This window comes from Pelophylax lessonae, assembly GCF_965119305.1.
Source record: "Pelophylax lessonae genome assembly, chromosome: 3".
NCBI lineage: Eukaryota > Metazoa > Chordata > Amphibia > Anura > Ranidae > Pelophylax > Pelophylax lessonae.
Window position 1 is genome coordinate 528,296,930 of NC_138770.1, and position 20,950 is coordinate 528,317,879.

At 42.0% G+C, this 20,950-nt stretch overlaps 1 protein-coding gene across 1 annotated transcript in view; it reads right to left on the reverse strand.

Annotated features, from left to right (window-relative positions):
• VTA1 (vesicle trafficking 1) overlaps window positions 1-20,950 on the reverse strand; it is a 389,921-nt gene that overhangs the window by 55,959 nt on the left and 313,012 nt on the right. The window lies entirely within an intron of this gene.

Sequence of the window (20,950 nt, forward strand, 5' to 3'; positions counted from 1 at the left end):
CTGATATGTGGCACTGATAGGTAGCACTGATATGCAGCATTGGTGGGCACTGATAGGCAGCACTGATAGGTGGCACTGATCTGCACTGTTGGGCGGCACTGGTGGGCAGCACTGATAGATGGCAATGGTGGGCAGCACTGATGGGGTGGGCACCACTGACAGGCTCCCCGAGCCCTGATTGCCATCCCTGGTGGTCATGGGTGGGCATCCCTGGTGGCCACGGGTGGGCATCACTGGTGGCTCTAGTGTCACCCCCCAAGGGTCTGCACTAGTAATCAATGCTCTGATTACCAATGCAGACCCCCCCTTGTCAGGAGAGCCGCGGATCAGCTCTCCTCTACTAGTGCCTGTCAGGCACGAACTGAGGAAAGCCGATCAATGGCTCTTCCTTTTTACTAATTGCCTCGGGGGCGCGCAGAGCACATTATCCTGCACAACATCATATGACGGCGGGTCAGGGTAACGTACCTACCTTCCCACCGTCAAATACCTATAGGGCGGGAAGTGGTTAAATGTTTGTTTTGTCATTAGAAATAAAGAATGATTTCCCTTATACATCAATGCCCAGGAAGCCAGGACTCTCCAATTGTCCGAGGATGTGTTCATCCTCCTATAAAGTATAAGACTGCTGGTCCTGCATAACACATGATGATGCTGGAGGGTTGCAACTGGATGGACAGTGAAAATGAGGGGAACCAGTCTTACCAAGAGGAGGAAGCTAGCTACTCCCAGAATTCAGCTTTAAAGTGTTTGTAAACCTCAGACATTTATTATGAACAAAGCATATCCCTCTATAGTGTGTATTTGTCGCAATCCACAGCACCTAGTGTAATTCCAGTCTGCTTCCTCATTCCTCTGCTCTCTGTATGCACCACTTCTGACACAGCCTGTGATTGACAGCTTCAGCTCTGTTCCTGTGTGCAGGGGGGTGTGTCCCTTCCCTCCAATCAGCTCATCACTGAGCTCTGCAGAGTGTAATTTGGCTTTCCGCTCGCTGCTTTGCAGAGCAGAGAGATCCTGTAAAAACTTTGGATGTGCAGAACATATAGCTGCAGATAAACAGGTACAACATATGTAGGAGGATTGATTTCATTTATGCTTATTAGCTCTAGTCTAGGCTAGGCTAGTCGCTTCACTGGGTATATGTAAGGGTTTACAATACTTTAAAGTAAGCCCCTCCAATCCTCCCTACCCCTCCATCAGAATATTTCAGTACAGCAGGAGTTAGGAGAGCTGAGGGACCTGTCATATGTGACAAACCTTAAGCATAGGTTAATTTTAGTTTAAATCTTATGTCAAGACGATTAGTAGATTGATAGATATAGAAAGATCTAGCATTTTCCTGAAAAGCTTTGTCCCAACCTCACCTAACCTCCCAAAACATTCCTATTGGTCAAGTTAGCTGCCTATTACAGATAATCCAATGAGCTGCTTGGGAGGTACAGGGGTGGGATTCAAGACTGGCTTATACAAGTTACATTGAGATTTGCAGCTGCCTATAGCCTGAATCTACTGATCATTCTAACTTGCTGCAATCATTAAACGTAATGTGGTCGATTGCATAGCCAAGGATTTTCACAGAGTTAATTCAAACATAATAACATGAAGTTCCCTGATGCTGGGTAATTTTATGGAACCAAGATTAAATATGGTTACTGCAAATAATTTGGAGCTGACCTTTTTTTTTTTCTGCCTGGCAAGACCCTTTAGGCCGGGTTCACATATGTTCGGCTGGGATTCCCAGCATGGGGTCCGGTGTGTTCCTGTACACTGGTTCAGGTGCTAATCCGGTCCGAATTTTTTTTTCTTGAATTCGTACCTGAACCAGACCCAAAAACGCACAGGACTTGTTTGGAATGCGAACCGCGGCTGCCTCAGACATGTTTGAACTGGCTCCATTAAGAGCCAGTCACACTTGCATGTCATGCGAATTGGATGCAGGGAAACCTATATGTGAACATAGCCTTCAGGTCAAAGTTTCACGTTGTGGTTCCATTCAACTGTCTAATGTCGGAGTCCCAAAGCCCACTGATGATCTGGTGTCTGACAGTTGCATGCCCAGGAGTGAGCATTAGAATTAGACGAAAGGGGAGCTTGAATAAAAACTTTAACAGATGTTCATGGCCCTTTGTATCACCTTGGCCTTAGACCCAGGGGGCTTTTTGGAGATGTAGGCAACAGTTTCAACATGAACGTACTAGCAGACGCAACAAAGCTCTGCACTTCATCAATGTTGTTACCGTGGAAACACAGAATGTCATAAAATGGAAGCAATTACATATTTAAATACAACATGAATAAATCACTTCGCAGTGTCTTCAAGATAAAATATATAATCAACAGTGTCTACAATACTTCAAAATATACAGTAATTGACAGCTACCTTAGAACAAAAAAAACAAATTACTTCTCTTTACAAGCGGCACATATGCAAAATTACAGAACATCATTAGAGAGCCAACAAAGTGAGGTCATACTACTACATCACTTAAAAGATCACGTAGGCACTACTGGAAAAACATACAAGATGCAGCAGGCATGAGAGAAAAGCCAATGCTAAGTCATTTAAAGTAACACGACTAAAAAGAAAGATTTTTCAGATAACACAACTAATTATCTTTACACAAAAACTTAAGCTTAGTAAATGGGGAAAAAAAAAAGAAAACAGGACAAGGAACATTACTTACTATAATTGTGATGTGCCCTTCCTCCATTCTCCTACCTCCACCAAGGTAATCTTCCATTGTGATCTATGAATGGAGGACAAGTGGATGATTGTCTCTCTGCCTCCTTCATTCACAGATCGTGTTTTATTCATAGAAGGGTTAGTACGGCTTCTATGAATAGATGGTGGGTGGAAAGGGAGGGCAAAGTTGGGCACTCTTGATGAATGCATATGACGGGCTCTCTTAACTCCTGCTGTACTGAAAGATTATGATGGAGGGGTAGGGGGGATTGGAGGAGAAAGAATTCTACTAAACCAGGAGCCAGCAGCACAAAAGATACGTCACACTTCTAGCACGTAATGTTACTTGTTTTTTTACTATGCTTAGGCTTTAATATTTCCAAACACATATAACAATTTTAATTCATTTGTCCACACGATGTTCTCTCTGCTGAGGTTGTCCGAACTATTCCACTGATTATTGGGTTAAAGTAAGCCTGACACAAAAAATAATCAAACCGAATGTAATTCAATGTTATTCAAATTCTCTTTACACTTCAATCTGCAGCTAGCTCTGCTTTTATAAATCTGCTACAAAAAAAAAAAGTATGTTCCTGGCAGCCATGAAACAGTGCCTCGTTTGTACAAAAAAAAACTTCCCAGAATTCTCATTGCCGCTGCTTGATTTTCCCATAAGTTAACATTACAGTATTGATCAGCATGGTCTTTCGGTTTACTGCAGAAAGCATTTCAACTTCAGTAAGATACTTGCCAAGAGTGCTGCACATCTTCCGGATCGGTAGAAACAACCCTAGGCACCTTTCATTTCAATGTGGATAACCAAAATCAATGAAATAAGATACATGGTGGACCCTATTGCACCAGAAAGGGAGCCTTTTGAAAACATTTGAAAACCCGGTTCTACTGGAAAGAGTTCTCAACTACACAGAAATACAAAGACCTTATGCATATATATATTTTTTTAAATCAGATTTAATTTGTTGTCACAAAAACAAGATCCGTCCATTCACACATCAATTAGACAACCTAAAAACATTACAGCTACACACGGGCAGATAGATACTCACTATGCATATCACATTTGACATTTGTAATTTTAAATAGGAATATTACAGAGTAATGTAAACCAACTATCCAGTGGCAAAAAGTTAAGGTGGTTATAAAGGTAGAACATTTTTTGACCTTAATGTATTATAAATCCTAGTAAACATGGGCCGAATGTTGGGCGACATCAGTCGATTCAACAGAAACTGGCCAGTATTTGGCCTGTGTGTACTCCAGCTGGTCCGAGGCTTCTCTTGCTGGAGCATGACCAAAAAAGGTCTGTTAAATGGCTCCCGATAAATGGCTGAGAGCGGAGTATTCTGGTGGGGGGGGGGCCTATGTGACTGTAAGACCCCTGACAATCTGTTTGGATAGTGCTGATTGGCCCTGTGCTGATCGCATACACCCTCACAAGAAAAAAAAAAAAAAAAAAAAAAACTATCTAGCAATACACACCAAACTGAGCATGTGCAGCCTGACTCCATAGACTCTGTGTGATCAGGAAATTATCAGGGGACAGTAGAAGGAGGGGAGGATCAGAGAAGACAGGCTCAAACAGCCTTTTAATACAATGCGGAAGATTGACCCCTTACATTCCACAGTGAGTAGAACAAGCATGCTTTACTGCATATACAGACTGATTTTACTGTTGTGGGTTTAGTAACACTTTAAGACACCATTAGGATTTATCGCTTTTATCTTAGGTCAGTACAGAAACTGATAAAGGGGAATGATCTGAAATAGACCTGGGCAAAATTTAAATCTAAGTAAGATATGCATGTAATGCGATAGTACCAAGTGCCCAAGTCTATGCAGGAAAGCATACATTTTGAAATAGCAGGAATATTGTCGATCAGAGGGGTGCAACAGCCTCCAAATATCCAATTCAATTCCTGGATATGACAGATTCCCACAAACATATAATAGAAACATTGCTCCTTCTTAGGAACTTTTCAAGGGGTCCCTAAAGGATAGTGGCCAAAATGCAGCACCCTCAGCGGGGTGTTTGCAATTGGTGGATAAAACACTTAAATGGGAGTAGCTACTGTCCGAAACGTCCTTTTCCCAGAAGGATGATAAAAGTGAGCCATGAAAAATAATAGTAATATTTGCCAAATTATTCAAATGGCTCTTTATCGCCTTCCCCGCCTATGCAACCAAACAGAAACAGACACCGGGTGTTTGAAAAAATTGGTTTCACCATCCACCACTACTCAGAGCTTTGAGGGATAAATCATAGAATAGGTAAGCTAAAGCTGTTAAAGCCTTTTCTTAAACATCCTGGAATTTAGACTCTTTCTCAGGAGAAAAATCTCAGAACAGCATAATGTTTGAGCCATTATAGGATAGTTCACCAATAGTATGACCGTTTTGACGTATTAGCTCCTTATCCCGATAAGTTAGTAGTCATAGAAGTCTTGGTGGGTGCTCTTTCTACTATAAATAAGGGAGACAGGTTATTTCTTTATTCTATGGCACAACTTAAACTGATCATATAGTAAACTGTCCATCTTGCTTTCATCAAGCTCAGAAGTAGGTATGTGAACTTGGTTTTTCTAAAATCCTTATATTGTATATCGTTGAGCCATTGAGGATTTTTTCCTCAAGAGACTTTCACTTTAACAATTTTTACCCAAATCCTCCAAATGTTACTTTTAGAAGCCGTACTTCTAAAATCTTTAATTTGCATTTAATATCAGTTAAAGAAACCTTACAAATAAAAAAATAAATATATTAAAATCAGGTCTAATTAGCTGCTTCTTCCCCTTCCTCCCTTACTATTATAATGTATTCTTCCACTGAATTTTTTTCTTTATATTTTTGTTTACCATTAATAAAATATATATATTTTTTTAATTGCATTATTTTGTTTCGTATTTTTAATATAGACCAGATATAGGACCAAAAAGTATACTTTTTATCTACAATAATATTTACTATTTTCCAAAAAACTAATACTGGTAAAAATAGAAAAAGATTGCTTTTTCTGTCCTCGTTTTTACACAGTATGTAAAATATTAAAATAAAAACAATTTTTGTATTACTTTGTTATATTAAAGCATTTGCTACCCCAACACTTCATTTTACTGATATGTGACTGCTGTACCATGCACTTGTACGAGACAGTATTCTGCTCTCTTTGCATTGCTTCCTTTATGGGAAATCCCTGGTGTTTCTGCTAGTCCCATAGAAAAACAAGAGAAAGGTGCACCGTCCTAGTGCAATATCATAAGACATTTACAGGAAAATAGGAAGGCATGCCATAAATTATACTTACAAGCATATGCTGAAAGTATGCATATAAAAACTCCTTTTACAATCAGGAGACCTCCAGGACTAGGATACTATTCAGTGATGCAAGAGGACTGGAAGGTGTCCGTAATGATGGGGCTGACGCGTTTCAAGGGAGAACCAGCTTCATCAGAGCCAACTAGTCCCTGTGCTTTCCTATTAAAAACTGACCACACTAAACAGGAGACCACACTAGAGTCAGTTCTCTAGCTATGCTAGGAACTCAGTGTACTCTCCTCCAAAGATCAGACTTGTCCTGACATGCCTTTCACTGGAAAGCTCCGGGTGCTGCTGCTTCTCCTCCCCCATTTTTTATGTTGCTGAGAACAGAGGGAAAGTGATCACTTATAAAAAGGGAAAAAAGAGATTTATAATTTTTTTATATCTAAACAAAAATGTTTTGCCTTTCATTTGTATTTTAAACTGAATGGGTTATTTTACAAGGTGATTGTTTATCGCCGTATAAAGTCCAGAACCAAAATGTAAAAATCCAATAAGGGGTATAATGGTATGAAAGCTAAACTGTTAAATAAATCGATGTATTTTCAAATGTAATCACTGTAGTTACCTAAATTTGCTTTCATATAGGCCTCTTGTAAGGAGCTGCACTAGGGGCCAATCAGGTAAAGCTGCATGTGCATACCCTGATAGAAACAAGCGGAGAGCAAAAGAAAATGGATATAAAGTGTTTTAAAAGTTGTGATATTTAGAAAAAAAATTACAAGCATGTTATACTTCCAGTATCACACAAAAGTTAGTACACCCTTCACATTTTTGTAAATATTTTATTATATCTTTTCATGTGACAACACTGAAGAAATGACACTTTGCTACAATGTAAAGTAGTGAGTATACAGCTTGTATAACAGTGTAAATTTGCTGTCCCCTCAAAATAACTCAACACACAGCCATTAATGTCTAAACTGCTGGTAACAAAAGTGAGTACACCCCTAAATTAAAATGTCCAAATTGGGCCAAATTAGCCATTTTCCCTTCCCGGTGTCATGCGACTCATTAGTGTTACAAGGTCTCAGGTGTGAATGGGGAGCAGGTGCGTTAAATTTGGTGTCATCACTCTCACTCTCTCATACTGGTCACTGGAAGTTCAACATGGCACCTCATGGCAAAGAACTCTGAGGATATGAAAAAAGAATTGTTGCTCTACATAAAGATGGCCTAGGCTAGAAAAAGATTGGCAAGACCCTGAAACTGAGCTGCAGCACAGTGGCCAAGACCATACAGCGGTTTAGCAGGACAGGTTTCACTCAGAACAGGCTTCGCCATGGTCGACCAAAGAGGTTGAGTGCACATGCTCAGCGTCATATCCAGAAGTTTTCTTTGGGTAATAGACGTATGAGTGCTGCCAGCATTTCTGCAAAGTTTAAAGGGGTGGGGGCCTGGGGGGTCAGCCTGTCAGTGCTCAGACCATACTCTGCACACTGCATCAAATTGGTCTGCATGGCTGTCACCCCAGAAGGAAGCCTCTTCTAAAGATGATGCACAAGAACTCCCGCAAACAGTTTTCTGAAGAAAAACAGACTAAGGACATGGATTACTGGAACCATGTCCTGTGGTCTGACGAGACCAAGATAAACTTTTTTGGCTAAGATGGTGTCAAGCGTGTGTGGCGGCCGCCAGGTGAGGAGTGCAAAGACAAGTGTGTCTTGCTTACAGTCAAGCATAGTGGTGAGAGTGTCATTGTCTGGGGCTGCATGAGTGCTGCTGGCACTGGGGAGCTACAGTTCATTGAGGGAACCATGAATGCCAACATGTACTGTGACATACTGAAGCAGAGCATGATCCCCTCCCTTCTGAGACTGGGCCGCGGGGCAGTATTCCAAAATGATAACGACCACAAACACACCTCCAAGACGACCACTCCCTTGCTAAAGAAGCTGAGGGTAAAGTGATGGACTGGCCAAGCATTTCTCCAGACCGAAACGCTATTGAGCATCTGTGGGGCATCTTCAAACGGAAGGTGGAGGAGCGCAAGGTCTCTCACAACCACCAGCTCCGTGATGTCATCATGGAGGAGTGGAAGAGGACTCCAATGGCAATCTGTGAAGCTCTGGTGAACTCCATGCCCAAGAGGGTTAAGGCAGTGCTGGAAAATAATGGTGGCCAAACAAAATATTGATACTTTGGGCCCAGTTTGGACATTTTAACCTAGGGGTGTACTCAAATTTGTTGCCAGCGGTTTAGACATTAATGGCTGTGTGTTGAGTTATTTTGAGAGTTCAGCAAATTTACACTGTTATACAAGCTGTACACCAACTACTTTACATTGTAGCAAAGTGTAATTTCTTCAGTGTTGTCACATGAAAAGATATAATAAAATATTTACAAAAATGTGAGGGGTGTACTCACTTTTGTGACATACTGTATATATATATATATATATATATATATATAATAATATATATATATATATATATATATAATATATACTGTATGCTCTTTAGCTCTTATTCTTTTAGTTGAATAGTATATATTTTTTTCACCTCATATTTTTAACTCTTACATTACTCAAACAACGAATTGTTTTTTGGTACTTTGGTGCAGAATGTTTTTATTACTGAATCTTAATGATACTAATCAGTTTTATGAAAATGAATGAATTACTTCTTAGATATATTTATAGTTTTTTATCCAGTAGTAAAAGATTAATCAGGAGTCAATTTTGTTCCAGTTACTATCGCCTGTAATATTTTTGGATATACAATTTTTTGTTATTGATTTTAGCTTTTATTTTCTATGTATACTTTGTTTATATGTGAAGTCCATACAACATGTGTTATCAATTTTGGGCACTAGATCGCGTATTATAAAATGGCAATCTTAGTCCCATTCTAATAGCTTAACAAAGAAGCCCGCTTGATTCACGATCCTCAGTGTGCATGCTCTGAAACACGTCACAATACGTCCGGTGATGCTGCGCTCTACGAGCACTCCAGCCCTCCTTTTGGATCCCCTCCACAGACCGGCCGGCTTCTTGGATTCAGCAGAGCAGCGGTGGCTATCTCAACAGCGTAAGTGTTGATCTTTACCTCATCAGACAAGGACTAAAAAGTGCCTGATTTTATCCTTTGAAATGTAAGTGGCTTTACACCCTTTTTTATTGAATAAATTGCTTACAGTCTGCACTTAGAGGGGACTAAGCAAGAAACTTAAAAGCGGTAAAGACACTTTTCTTTATAAGGGCAGCTTGTCCAGGTTAGAAATGTGCCTATTATTACTAATAGTAGTACAAAAAGAGAATTTTTCAGCAGGCTCTCACTTTTATTTGCTTTAAAAGAAAAAACTGACTCATTGGGCTTAAGGATTACTAGTGGTTTCATCAAAGAGATGGAACCTTCAGACTTCCAACCATCAATGGTCAACATATAAAGCTTTTCCTGAACAGCATGCTAAAGCCTCAGACCTAGGAATTTAAATTGAGCACCAGATTCCTGCCCTGAAAGAGGACTGATAGTCGTCTGAAACGTATAATAGAGTAAAATGGATTTTACACATTAAAAGAGCTTTTATATAAGTTTATTTAGAAACCCGCAGGTTGTAACCTGTGCATGGACACATCTAAATGAGGAGTGCAATCTTGTTGACAGGAAAATCCTGAGTAAAACATTTAGACCTTGCTAATATATGGACATAGGCGTGCATATGCAAATACATGCGTAAAATTCTTCTTAACACTTCTATTTGCCAGTGTTGCAATATATGTACATATATAAATGTATGGGAGTAAATGACTGCACTTATTTCTAATTTTATTTTACAGCTCTGCGTTTGTCTCCATATTACTGATCTTTACGCAGCTCCATAGATAACAATGAATCTATGATCAGATAAGTACAAATGTGCAAGAGGCCTTAGTATTATAGTGGAACACCAGGCAAAGAGTTAAATTCACAGTTAACAGCCCATTCAGACTGGCGCGATCCGACTTTGTGGGGCGACCTGTGAAGTTGCACAGCATGCACCGCGACTTCGGCGCGACTTGCGCGGACTTCATATAATTGAAGTCAATGCAAGTCGCCTCCAGGTCGCCCCAAAGTAGTACAGGACCCTTTTTCTAAGTCGGAGCGACTTGTGTCGCTCCTATTAGAACGGGTCCTGTGCTAATCAATGGCGAGCGACCGAGCGCAACTTGTCAGGCTGACAAGTCGCCTGACAAGTCGCGCTAGTCTGAATGGACCCTTAAACACATACTGTATATGTTCTTTGTTTCATCTACCAGGATGTTTCATTTTATTCAGCTACTTTTGTTATTTTTTGAGCCTCTTCTATACAGCAGAGCTGGCAAGATCTTACTACTATTTCCTGGTTAAGATTAGTACATCCCCGATTATTGTAATGCTTAGGCCTCATTCACACTGGATATCTGAGAAGTATAAACAACTTTTATGCCTCTCAGATCACTTTTTCCTGTGTGTAGATGTTCCCACTTTGAGCAGGTTTAGGGATGTTTAGATGTTGATAAAGGAAATATGGCCACTGAGGACAGAGAAAAGGCGGAAGTGTTAAATAATTTCTTCTCTTCAGTCTTCACAAAAGAATTGGGGGGCTACACGAACCCAGCTTGTAAGGCCGATAATACACCTCAGGAAGTGCCGCCATGGTTAACAGAAGATAGACTTAGAGCTAAACTAGAGAAACTTAACATAAATAAATCCCCGGGACCGGATGGCTTGCACCCGAGGGTTCTTAATGAGCTCAGCCAGGTGATTGCCAGACCATTATTCTTGATCTTTAAGGATAGTTTACAGACGGGTATGGTGCCAGCTGATTGGGAAAAAGCCAACATGGTACCAATATTTAAGAAGGGGCCGAGATATATCCCGGGTAACTATAGGCCGGTCAGCCTAACATCTGTAGTCTGCAAAATTTTGGAGGGGATGTTAAGGGACCACATACAAGACTTTAGTAATAAAAACGGTATTATAAGTAGTAATCAGCATGGATTCATGAAAAATCGTTCTTGCCAAACCAATCTATTAACCTTCTACGATGAAGTGAGCAGCCACCTAGATAAAGGTAAGCCTGTGGATGTGGTGTATCTGGACTTTGCAAAGGCCTTTGACACCGTTCCCCACAAACGATTACTGTACAAACTAAGGAAGGTAGGTATGGACCATAAGGTGAGTACCTGGATAGAGAACTGGCTCCAGGGGAGAGTACAGAGGGTGGTGATTAATGGGGAGTACTCGGATTGGGCGGGTGTGGAAAGTGGGGTCCCCCAGGGTTCTGTCCTGGGACCAATCCTGTTTAATTTGTTCATAAACGATCTAAAGGAGGGGATATCGAGTACAATCTCAGTATTTGCAGATGATACTAAACTAGGCATGCCAATATCTTCTATGCAGGATGTGGAAACCTTGCAAGCAGACCTGAACAAAATAACGGGGTGGGCAATTACATGGCAGATGAGGTTTAATGTTGAAAAATGTAAAGTAATGCACTTGGGGGCCAGAAACCAGAAAGCAAGCTACTCACTAGGGGGGGAACCTCTGGGTGAGTCTAGGATGGAAAAGGACATGGGGGTACTGGTAGACAACAAGCTTGGCAGTGGCATGCAATGCCAAGCCGCCGCAAGCAAAGCCAACAGAATACTGGGATGTATAAAAAAGGGGATTCACTCCAGAAATAAAGAGATTATTCTCCCGCTCTACAAGACTCTGGTCCGGCCACATCTGGAGTATGCTGTCCAGTTCTGGGCACCGGTCCTCAGGAAGGATGTGCTGGAATTGGAGAAAGTCCAGAGAAGGGCAACAAAAATAATTAGGGGAATGGAGGACATCAGCTATGAGGAAAGACTACAAGCACTGAACCTTTTCTCTCTGGAGAAAAGACGATTGAGGGGGGATATGATATCAATGTACAAATACTGTACTGGTGACCCGAGCATAAGGAACAAACTATTCAGAGAAAGGAGATACAATAAGACACGTGGCCACTCACTAAAACTAGAGGAAAGGCGGTTTAACCTTAAAGTGCGTAAGGGGTTCTTCACTGTAAGAGCAGTAAGGATGTGGAATTCTCTTCTACAAGCAGTCGTATCAGCAGGGAGCATCGATAGTTTCAAAAAACTAGTAGATGGACACCTTAAAGACCACAACATACAGGGGTATACAATGTACGGTTAAAAGCAAACACACACACGCATCATAGGTTGAACTGGATGGACTGATGTCTTTTTTCAACCTTACTAACTATGTAACTATGTGTTTAGCTGCATTTAGAGCGTCTAAAGGGATCCTTATGAAAAGAGAGGAGACCTATGCTGCAGATCACTACAAAATCCAGAAAAAAAGAGGGTGAAGCTAAACACCATACTCCTGCGCTCAGAACCAGATCCTCAGGCTGTCTTGATCTTGGAACCCACACTTGGCATCTCATATGGCTAAGCCTTGCTGCCCTCTACGACCGGGGAGGTCGAAACACTGTAGAAACAAACACAAAAAAAGGACGCACCAGCCTAGCGCATTATCCTCAGCTGGCTTTTAATAATAGAAGTTAAAATCAAACTACTCACAAACATGCGTGGTAATCAGCACATCAATTCCAAAAAGCAGCATCAAATGGAAAAGTCCAATGTCTCATGTAGACGATGGGCTAACGCGTTTTGAGGCCGTGCCTCTTCCTCAGAGCCTCTTTTTGGAATTGATGTGCTGATTACCACGCATGTTTGTGAGTAGTTTGATTTTAACTTCTATTATTAAAAGCCCGCTGAGGATAATGCGCTAGGCTGGTGCGCCCTTTTTTTGTGTTTGTTTCTACAGATCACTACAGAAACCTGTATGTGAAAAGTAGAAACAGCTTCAGCCCAGGCTTCATCCAGGCCACCTCCCCATGATTAAGTCCCGTGGGTGGGGTGGAACACGTTGGGGAGGGAGGGGGGTGGCCTGGATGGAGCCCGGGCTGGGGCAGTTTTCCCTTTTTACATACAGGTTTTTGTAGTGATGTGCAGCTTAGGACTCTTCTCTCTTTGTATTGGTATCCACTAGGCTGGGATGGGCTTCGTCCTCGTCTGCACTATCAGCAGTTTATTTTAGAGAGAGAATCTGTTGGAGCCTCAAGCAGCACCTGTTAGCATTGATCTAATGGGATCCTTGATGCACAGAATTCTATTTTCCCTTAACACAGCTAAACTAACTGCACCTAAACACAGGTAAGCGCACACTGTGAATGGCACAATTGAAAACTGGTTACATACATTTACAGTGCATCCGGAAAATATTCACAGCGCTTCGCTTTTTCCACATTTTGTTATGTTACAGTCATATTCCAAAATGGATTAAATTCATTATTTTCCTCAAAATTCTACAAACAATACCCCATAATGACAACAGAAAAGAAGTTTGTTTGAAATCTTTGCAAATGTATTAAAAAAAAAAAAAATCCCATGTACATAAGTATTCACAGCCTTTGCTCAATACTTTGTTGAAGCACCTTTGGCACCAATTACAGCCTCAAGTCTTTTTGAGTATGATGCAACAAGCTTGGCACACCAATTTTTGGGCAATTTCTCATATTCTTCTTGCAGGACCTCATAATCTCCATCAGGTTGGATGAGGAGCATCGGCGCACAGCCATTTTCAGATCTCTCCAGAGATGTTTAACAAGGTCAAGTCTGGGCTCTAGCTGGGCCACTCAAGGACATTCACAGAGTTGTCCAGTAGCTGCTCCTTTATTATCTTGGCTGTGTGCTTAGGGTCGTTATCCTGTTGGAAGTAGAACCTTTGCCACAGCCTGAAGTCCAGAGCCCTCTGGGCTCCTGACTAGTCTCCCAGTTCCTGCCTCTGAAAAACATCCCCACAGCATGATGTTGCTACCACCATGCTTCACTGTAGGGATGGTATTGGCCAGGTGATGAGTGGTGTCTGGTTTCCTCCAGACATGATGCTTGGCATTCAGGCCAAAGAGTTCAATCTTTGATTCATCAGACCAGAGAATTTTGTTTCTCATGGTCAGAGTCCTTCAGGTGCCTTTTGGCAAACTCCCGGTGGGCTGTCATGTGCCTTTTACTGAGGAGTGGCTTCCGTCTGGCCACTCTACCATACAGGCCTGATTGAGTGCTGCAGAGATGGCTGTTCTTCTGGAAGGTTCTCCTCTCTCCACAGAGAAAGGCTGGAGCTCTGTCAGAGTGACCATCGGATTCTCAGTGACCTCCCTGACCGAGGCCCTTCACCCGTGATCGCTCAGTTTGGCCAGGCGGCCCGCTCTAGGAAGAGTCCTAGTGATTTTACACTTCTTACATTTACGAATGATAGAGGCCACTGTGCTCATTGGAACCTTCAATGCTGCAAAAGGTTTTCTGTACCCTTCCCCAGATCTGTGCCTCGATACAATGCTGTCTCGTAGGTCTACAGACAATGCCTTGGACTTCATGGCTTGGTTTGTGCTCTGACATGCACTATTAACTCTGGGACCTTATATAGACAGGTGTGTGTGTGTGTCTTTCCAAATCATGTCTAAACAACTGAATTTACCACAGGGGGACTCCAACTAAGTTGTAGAAACATCTCAAGCGTGATCAGGGGAAACAGGATGCACCTGAGCTCAATTTTGAGTGTCATGGCAAAGGCTGTGAATACTTATGTACATGTGATTTATTTTTAATAAATTTGCAAAGATTTGAAAACAAACTTCTTTCAGGTTGTCATTATGGGGTATTGTTTGTAGAATTTTGAGGAAAATAATGAATTTAATCAATTTTGGAATAAGGCTGTAAAATAACAAAATGTGGAAAAAGTGAAGCACTGTGAATACTTTCCGGATCCACTGTTTATGCTTTTAGAAAGGTCTTGACAGTGCCATTGTGAACAAGGCCCTACTGACACAAAAATGGTAATGCAAATTAATTTTAACAAGAGATGACAGAAGGGAAAAAAGTGATTAAAAAACCTGCATTGCTGAATTAGGGAATTGTGTCACCTGCATGGTTAAGAAGTGTGGAAAGAAGATTGCTTGCACAAAAATTATCATATATGAATTTTTTATTTTGCCTTTATCTACAAAGACTGCAACCTATCCAACACCTATTATAAGCAGTTTACTATACAAGTGTGTGGAGGAGAAAGGGTAAAAACCCTTTAATGCTATACCAGCCTAAATACTGGCAGGTCACCCGCCCACAACAAGGGAATAGAACCAATATGAACAAACAGGGTGTTTAAGGATGATCCAACAGTATTATACTAGAGACCATAATAAATATTTTAAATATAAAAAATACAATTATTAACAAAGACATGAATTAAGAACATTACATATCAGTATAAAAATCAGAAGGTATAATGGCAAGAAACCACTAGAAAAAGTCAATGTGTTTCACAGTCTTATGCCACTTCTTCAGGACAACAGATTTCTTCATAGAATAAAATTCCATATACTGGTGAGTTTCATGCAAACATCCAAAGGTGGCCGGGAGACAGCTTCATGGACTCCTGAATTGCAGGGACGCCGAGAGGAAAACCAACCAGAGAACAAGCCCAGAGCAGTATCAAAGACAATAGTAAAATGACTATTGCCCCGTACACACGCATCGATTATTGGCCGGGAATTTTCGGGCAACGTCCGATCGGCCGTTTTTCGGCTTGTTAGTATGATGCTTCCGACTCCGACTTTTCGGCCGAAAAAAATTTTGTGTGCAGGCTATAAAATTTTTGTTGGCCAACAACACAACGGCCGATTTTCTGTTAGTCAGTACAGATTTCGGCAGACAAAAATCTGATGAGCAAGACTGGGCATGCTCAGAGGAGAAAAAACACACGGAAAGTAAACCAGCACATGACATCACTTCAGAAGTAGATTTTTGTTGGCCGAGAAAATTTGTGTGCAGTCTAGGCACATTCCCAACCAACAAAACACTACTCTGGACAAAAGTCGGACGATCGGTCGGCCGATAATCGCTGCGTGTGTACGAGGCATAAGTATACAAAGCAGCCAAAGCAGCTGCCTTTCATTTAGCCTCCAGTCTCAGATGCCTTAAGACAGTATAATCTTCAACCTCAGATACCTTTTATGAGTGTTTCTCAACCTGTTTTAGTCAAGGCACCCTTTAAAATTATAGACAATATCAAGACACCCTTAAAAATTATAGACAATATCAAAGCACCCTTAAAAATTATGGACAATCTCGAGGCAACCATTCTAAAATGTAAAAAAATATTCTAATAGCTTTACATAATGTAGCAACTTCCACACATAGGACACCGTTAGAGGTGATGTATTCTTCCAAAGCAAATACACTTTTGCACACCGGTACTGACTAGTACTACAATGTTTTTCCAGTCAGGTAATGTGACCCCAGTGCTAAGGGAGAGGAGCACAGGAGGGTCAAGCAAGGACGCAGTGGAGATGACAACAGACATACTCCTTATTAACTGATGACGTAATTAGTTAGGATGCCAGTGTCTAGAAAGTAGTAATGGTGCATAAGGAAAATATGTAACTTTGTGTAACTAAAAGGCAGGCTTCATCCACCTGCTGGCTTGTATGCAATTTGTGATCAGTTTTTAGGCATTTTGCCAAGAAACACCTGAGGAAACCTTAAGGCACACTGGTTGAAAAAAGCTGCCTTATATCACTGTAAGCTGTGAAATGGTGTTGAGCTCAATAGTATGGGTTGGGAGCAAATCCAAGTCATAGGGTGTCATATCTTCCACTTCAAATTGCTATACATCAGGTAAACAGAATATTCCATACATCCTCCAATCCTATCACACTAGTATTTTATTAGCACATTAAGACGAGAAACTATAATAACGTCCATCCATGTATGCAGAGTCACCACATACCTCCAAGTTCTCCAAATTTAATATCCATATTAACCCAAATTATAAGCACCTACCTTTTTCTTGGGCAAGTGGATACACTAGTCCGGCTTCTCCACTGGTGAATTTATTATTCAGAAAGTCACACCATTACCAGGCACACACCCATGTTAAATAGGAGAGTTTTAAAAATGTATGACATTGGTTATCAAAACAAAATTCTTCTCAGTGGACATAGTTTTAAAGACAAAAATGTTTTAAATGCTTAGGGACTTTCTAATTCTCATCCGTGGTATGTCTATGGGTTTAAATTGGTGTCATGCATTATAAACAAATACAGTGTGAATAAACAAGTCCACAAGAAGTGACAAATTAATCTTCACTGGTGAATTCCTGGAAGTATGAACGCTTCCTAACATAGGTCAGCAGATTACAACTTCTCATATGACACCCCGTGACTCAAACACTCAAGTGCAATGGCTCCTTATCGACTTCCCACTGGCATGTAGAATATAGAAAAAACTACATCCAATCGCTGGAAAAAGGCACAAGAACCAAAGTGTCGTCCCCACGTCCCGCGTGGCAATAAATAAAGTTTGCTTCTTACCAGATGGCTATGACCATGAGCTTGAAACAATATATTCCACAGAGGGACCCCTGGGATGGACACTTCTAGGGCTTGGCTAACACTGGTCACACGGATGACCTCACATGGGCTCCTTCACATAAGTGAGTGCTGCATCCCCCAGAGTGGATGTTCGCAGTGCTGGACGTAACACTGGTCTGGACGCCGTCCTCTACCTGTCCACCAAACACAGGGGGCCCGGAGAAATTTTTTTTTCTAAATAGCTGCACAGGTGGGGGCTTATCTAAGTGGTGGACAGGATTTGGGAGTCCCCGTCCGCTCTACCTGCCCCCCCCCCCCCCAGTTCCAGAAGGAAGGGAGAGGACCAGAAGTACCAGCAGTGCTCAGCTGGTCTTTGAGCTCCCAGCTCCCGGGGGAACCACCTGCAGGACAAGTCCTGCACCCAGGACGCAGGTAGAAGACGGCGTCCAGACCAGTGTTACATCCAGCACTGCGAACATCCACTCTGGGGGACGCAGCACTCACTTATGTGAAGAAACCCATGTGAGGTCATCCGTGTGGCCAGTGTTATCCAAGCCCTAGAAGTGTCCATCCCAGGGGTCTCTCTGTGGAATATATTGTTTCAAGCTCATGGTCATAGCCATCTGGTAAGAAGCAAACTTTATTTATTGCCACGCAGCGATACACAGTGTGGGGATGACACTTTCGTTCTTGTGCCTTTTTCCAGCGATTGGATGTAGTTTTTTCTATATGCTACATGACAGTGGGAAGTCGGTAAGGAGCCATTGCACTTGAGTGTTTGAGTCACGGGGTGTTATATGAGAAGTTGGAATCTGCTGACCTATGTTAGGAAGCGTCCATACTTCCAGGAATTCACCAGTGGACTTAGTTATTCACACCGTATTCATTTATAATGCATGACATCATTTTCAAAACTGTGTTGTTGCACATGTAATTTATTATTCACCTTTATGGTTTCTTGTTTTTTGCATTCACATTGTTAATCTGTTGTAACAATTACTGAGCGCAGTAGTATTTTTTTCACGTCATTACTTATTCCAATACGGTTTGGAATCCTAGATGCTGCCACTTTTAATTTTTGGTTAGCGCACCCTATTATTTTCTACATGTCTATGGGTTGAACTAGAAATCAAAGGCCTCACAGCAAAAATGTTAATGGGCCCCAAACTGAAAAAATTAAAAAAACACCTTTGTACAACACTCTAGTTACTACTGTAGGTGATAAGTGATAGTAAGGCAAGTACAAATCTGGGAGGGGGGGAGAGGGTGTTTTGTTTTTCAGCCCAGGGGCTGGAGAAAAATGTGGTAGCTACTACACAAGTCTACATACAATGGACTAATGTAGTAGTTGACTGAATTTGCAGTTTCCGACTTGTGTTTTTCTGAATGTCTGGCACTGCCCCGACAATGACAGCTGCTGTCATTTACACAACACGAGCCACCCACTACTACTTTACTAATCTCCTCTGAACTAGCTAGCAGGTGTGGGAGAGTATGGGCTCAGTCTTTAGGCTTGGTTCACACTTATGCGTGTGCTAGGTTATGGAAGCCCATTCATTTGACTGGGCTGCTGTGCCTGCATTTCTCGCAGAAAAAGTTGCCAAAAGAAGCCCGCAGAGAAATCGCTTGGTCATTTTGACCATGCTGTTTGCCTGCAGTTCCTGCACCTACAAAGGCACTGCATTTTTACATGCATGGGGGTGCCATTCAGAATATATGGCAACCCTGCGAGTTTTTGTGTTTTCTAACAGCAGCGTGTTTTCACTGTGGGTGGCTATGGGTGCAGGAATCTCTGCGACTTGCATAGGTGTGAACTGAGCCTTACACAGTAGCAGAGGAGGCATGGCTTCATAATTATGAAGAAGCTGTGGAGGTTGTGAGTTTGGCCTTTTATTTATACAAATGGAGCAGAGAAAGCACAGGGATGCATACAAAAGACAGCTGCAGATGCTCTGCAGCATTCAAAGGAGGCTGGGCTGTGTGGGATTTTTGTGCTCTGTGTCTGCACTGCTTCCTCTCCTTTGTGCAGTCACCCAGGAGCCTGACTCCTTTGTCCACCATTGTCAGATAGCGGTGGATGTTAGGAGGGGCTAGCCTTGCAACATCGCTGCTTGGCAGCGACAGCACCGAGACAAGTGCTATGTGTGCATTTGTACTCTGAAAGCGGGGAGACTTCCCTGCCCTCAGAACATAAAGATCAGCGCGGCAGACTATGGACCGCATCACTGATTGAGAGGCGAAAATCTGACAGGGTGGTTATTCAACCACAGTGCCCATCACCTAGATTGAATTTTGGCTGGTCCCTGCTGAACCTAGCCGAATCTTGATCCATGTATGGACAGCTTTTTTATCAGTGTGCTGGCCAGATGGACAAGAATTTCAAGAGACAATAAATCCAGCAAGGCTAATCAGGGACTAACAGTAGCTCAGGATCGGTGTTACTGATACAGAACCAGATGTGTTATCTTTATAAGCACACAGATTTTCCTTGTTTAAATCCAAACTACAAGAATTCAGTAACTTTGAAAAATGGGCTGGCTTGCAATGAGTCAAGTCTACTCCCAGTGCTCTGACAGGAGAAACACAGTCTTTTCATACAGCAGCATATCCACCCACCCCTTCGTTGTTTATTCACAGAAGGCTTTGTATTTTATAAATGGGTTCACATAATACAAAGTACTTTGTGATTGGACAGGGGCAGGGGAGAAGAAGGAAGGGAAGGGTACAGTGCCTGGTGGCAACTCTGTTGAAGCGGAGACCAGAAGGTCCAGCATCAAAGCGACAGTATAGTGATAGCTATGCCACTGCCACTCAGTAAAGATTTAAACTGTAAATTAAAGACATAGGATCACGAAGTGGCATGCACCTCATTGGACTAAACCCATGGTAAACCCATGGTTCAGCTTTAAAGTGTCTCAAAAACCTCCATAGTGGGCCCTCCCTTCCACCCATGGGCTCAATGGGAGTAACGTTGGGTGCTTTGGCTATAGTTACATCAGTGGTGTTCCATGCAATTAAAAATCTCCAGGAGGGAGGGGACAACCTGGTTCTTTGACTCTCTGCTCTCGAGGCATGCTGGACCATCATGTAATGCAGAACAGTAGCAGAGCTCATCTCACAGTCCTCTTCCTCTCCTTTACAGCACCACTATGAAATGTAGAGGAGCAAGATGCAACAGCAGTATACATAACAAGCCCAGGTAAAAAGATCCCAGCAGCAGTATTTTAATGTGCTGAAGATGTCGACAAGGAGGATGGGAATTCTTACATACAAAGCTGTGTTCCTTACAGACAGCCAAAAATTGAGGTTTTAAAATCATTCCTCATTCAACCTTCGTCAGCATGGACCCACAGACGCAGTGACCACTGTTTGTTTACAAATGACAACAGCAATAGGCATCACTGCATCTGTGAGCCCATGTTGATGGAGGTCTGAAGTGGAAATGATTTAACTAGAGAGGCTCCCACAACTCCTCAACCCTGGGCCCCCCTCCAAGGTACGGACCCCATAGCAGTCACGGCTACTACTACTATGGTAGTTCAATAG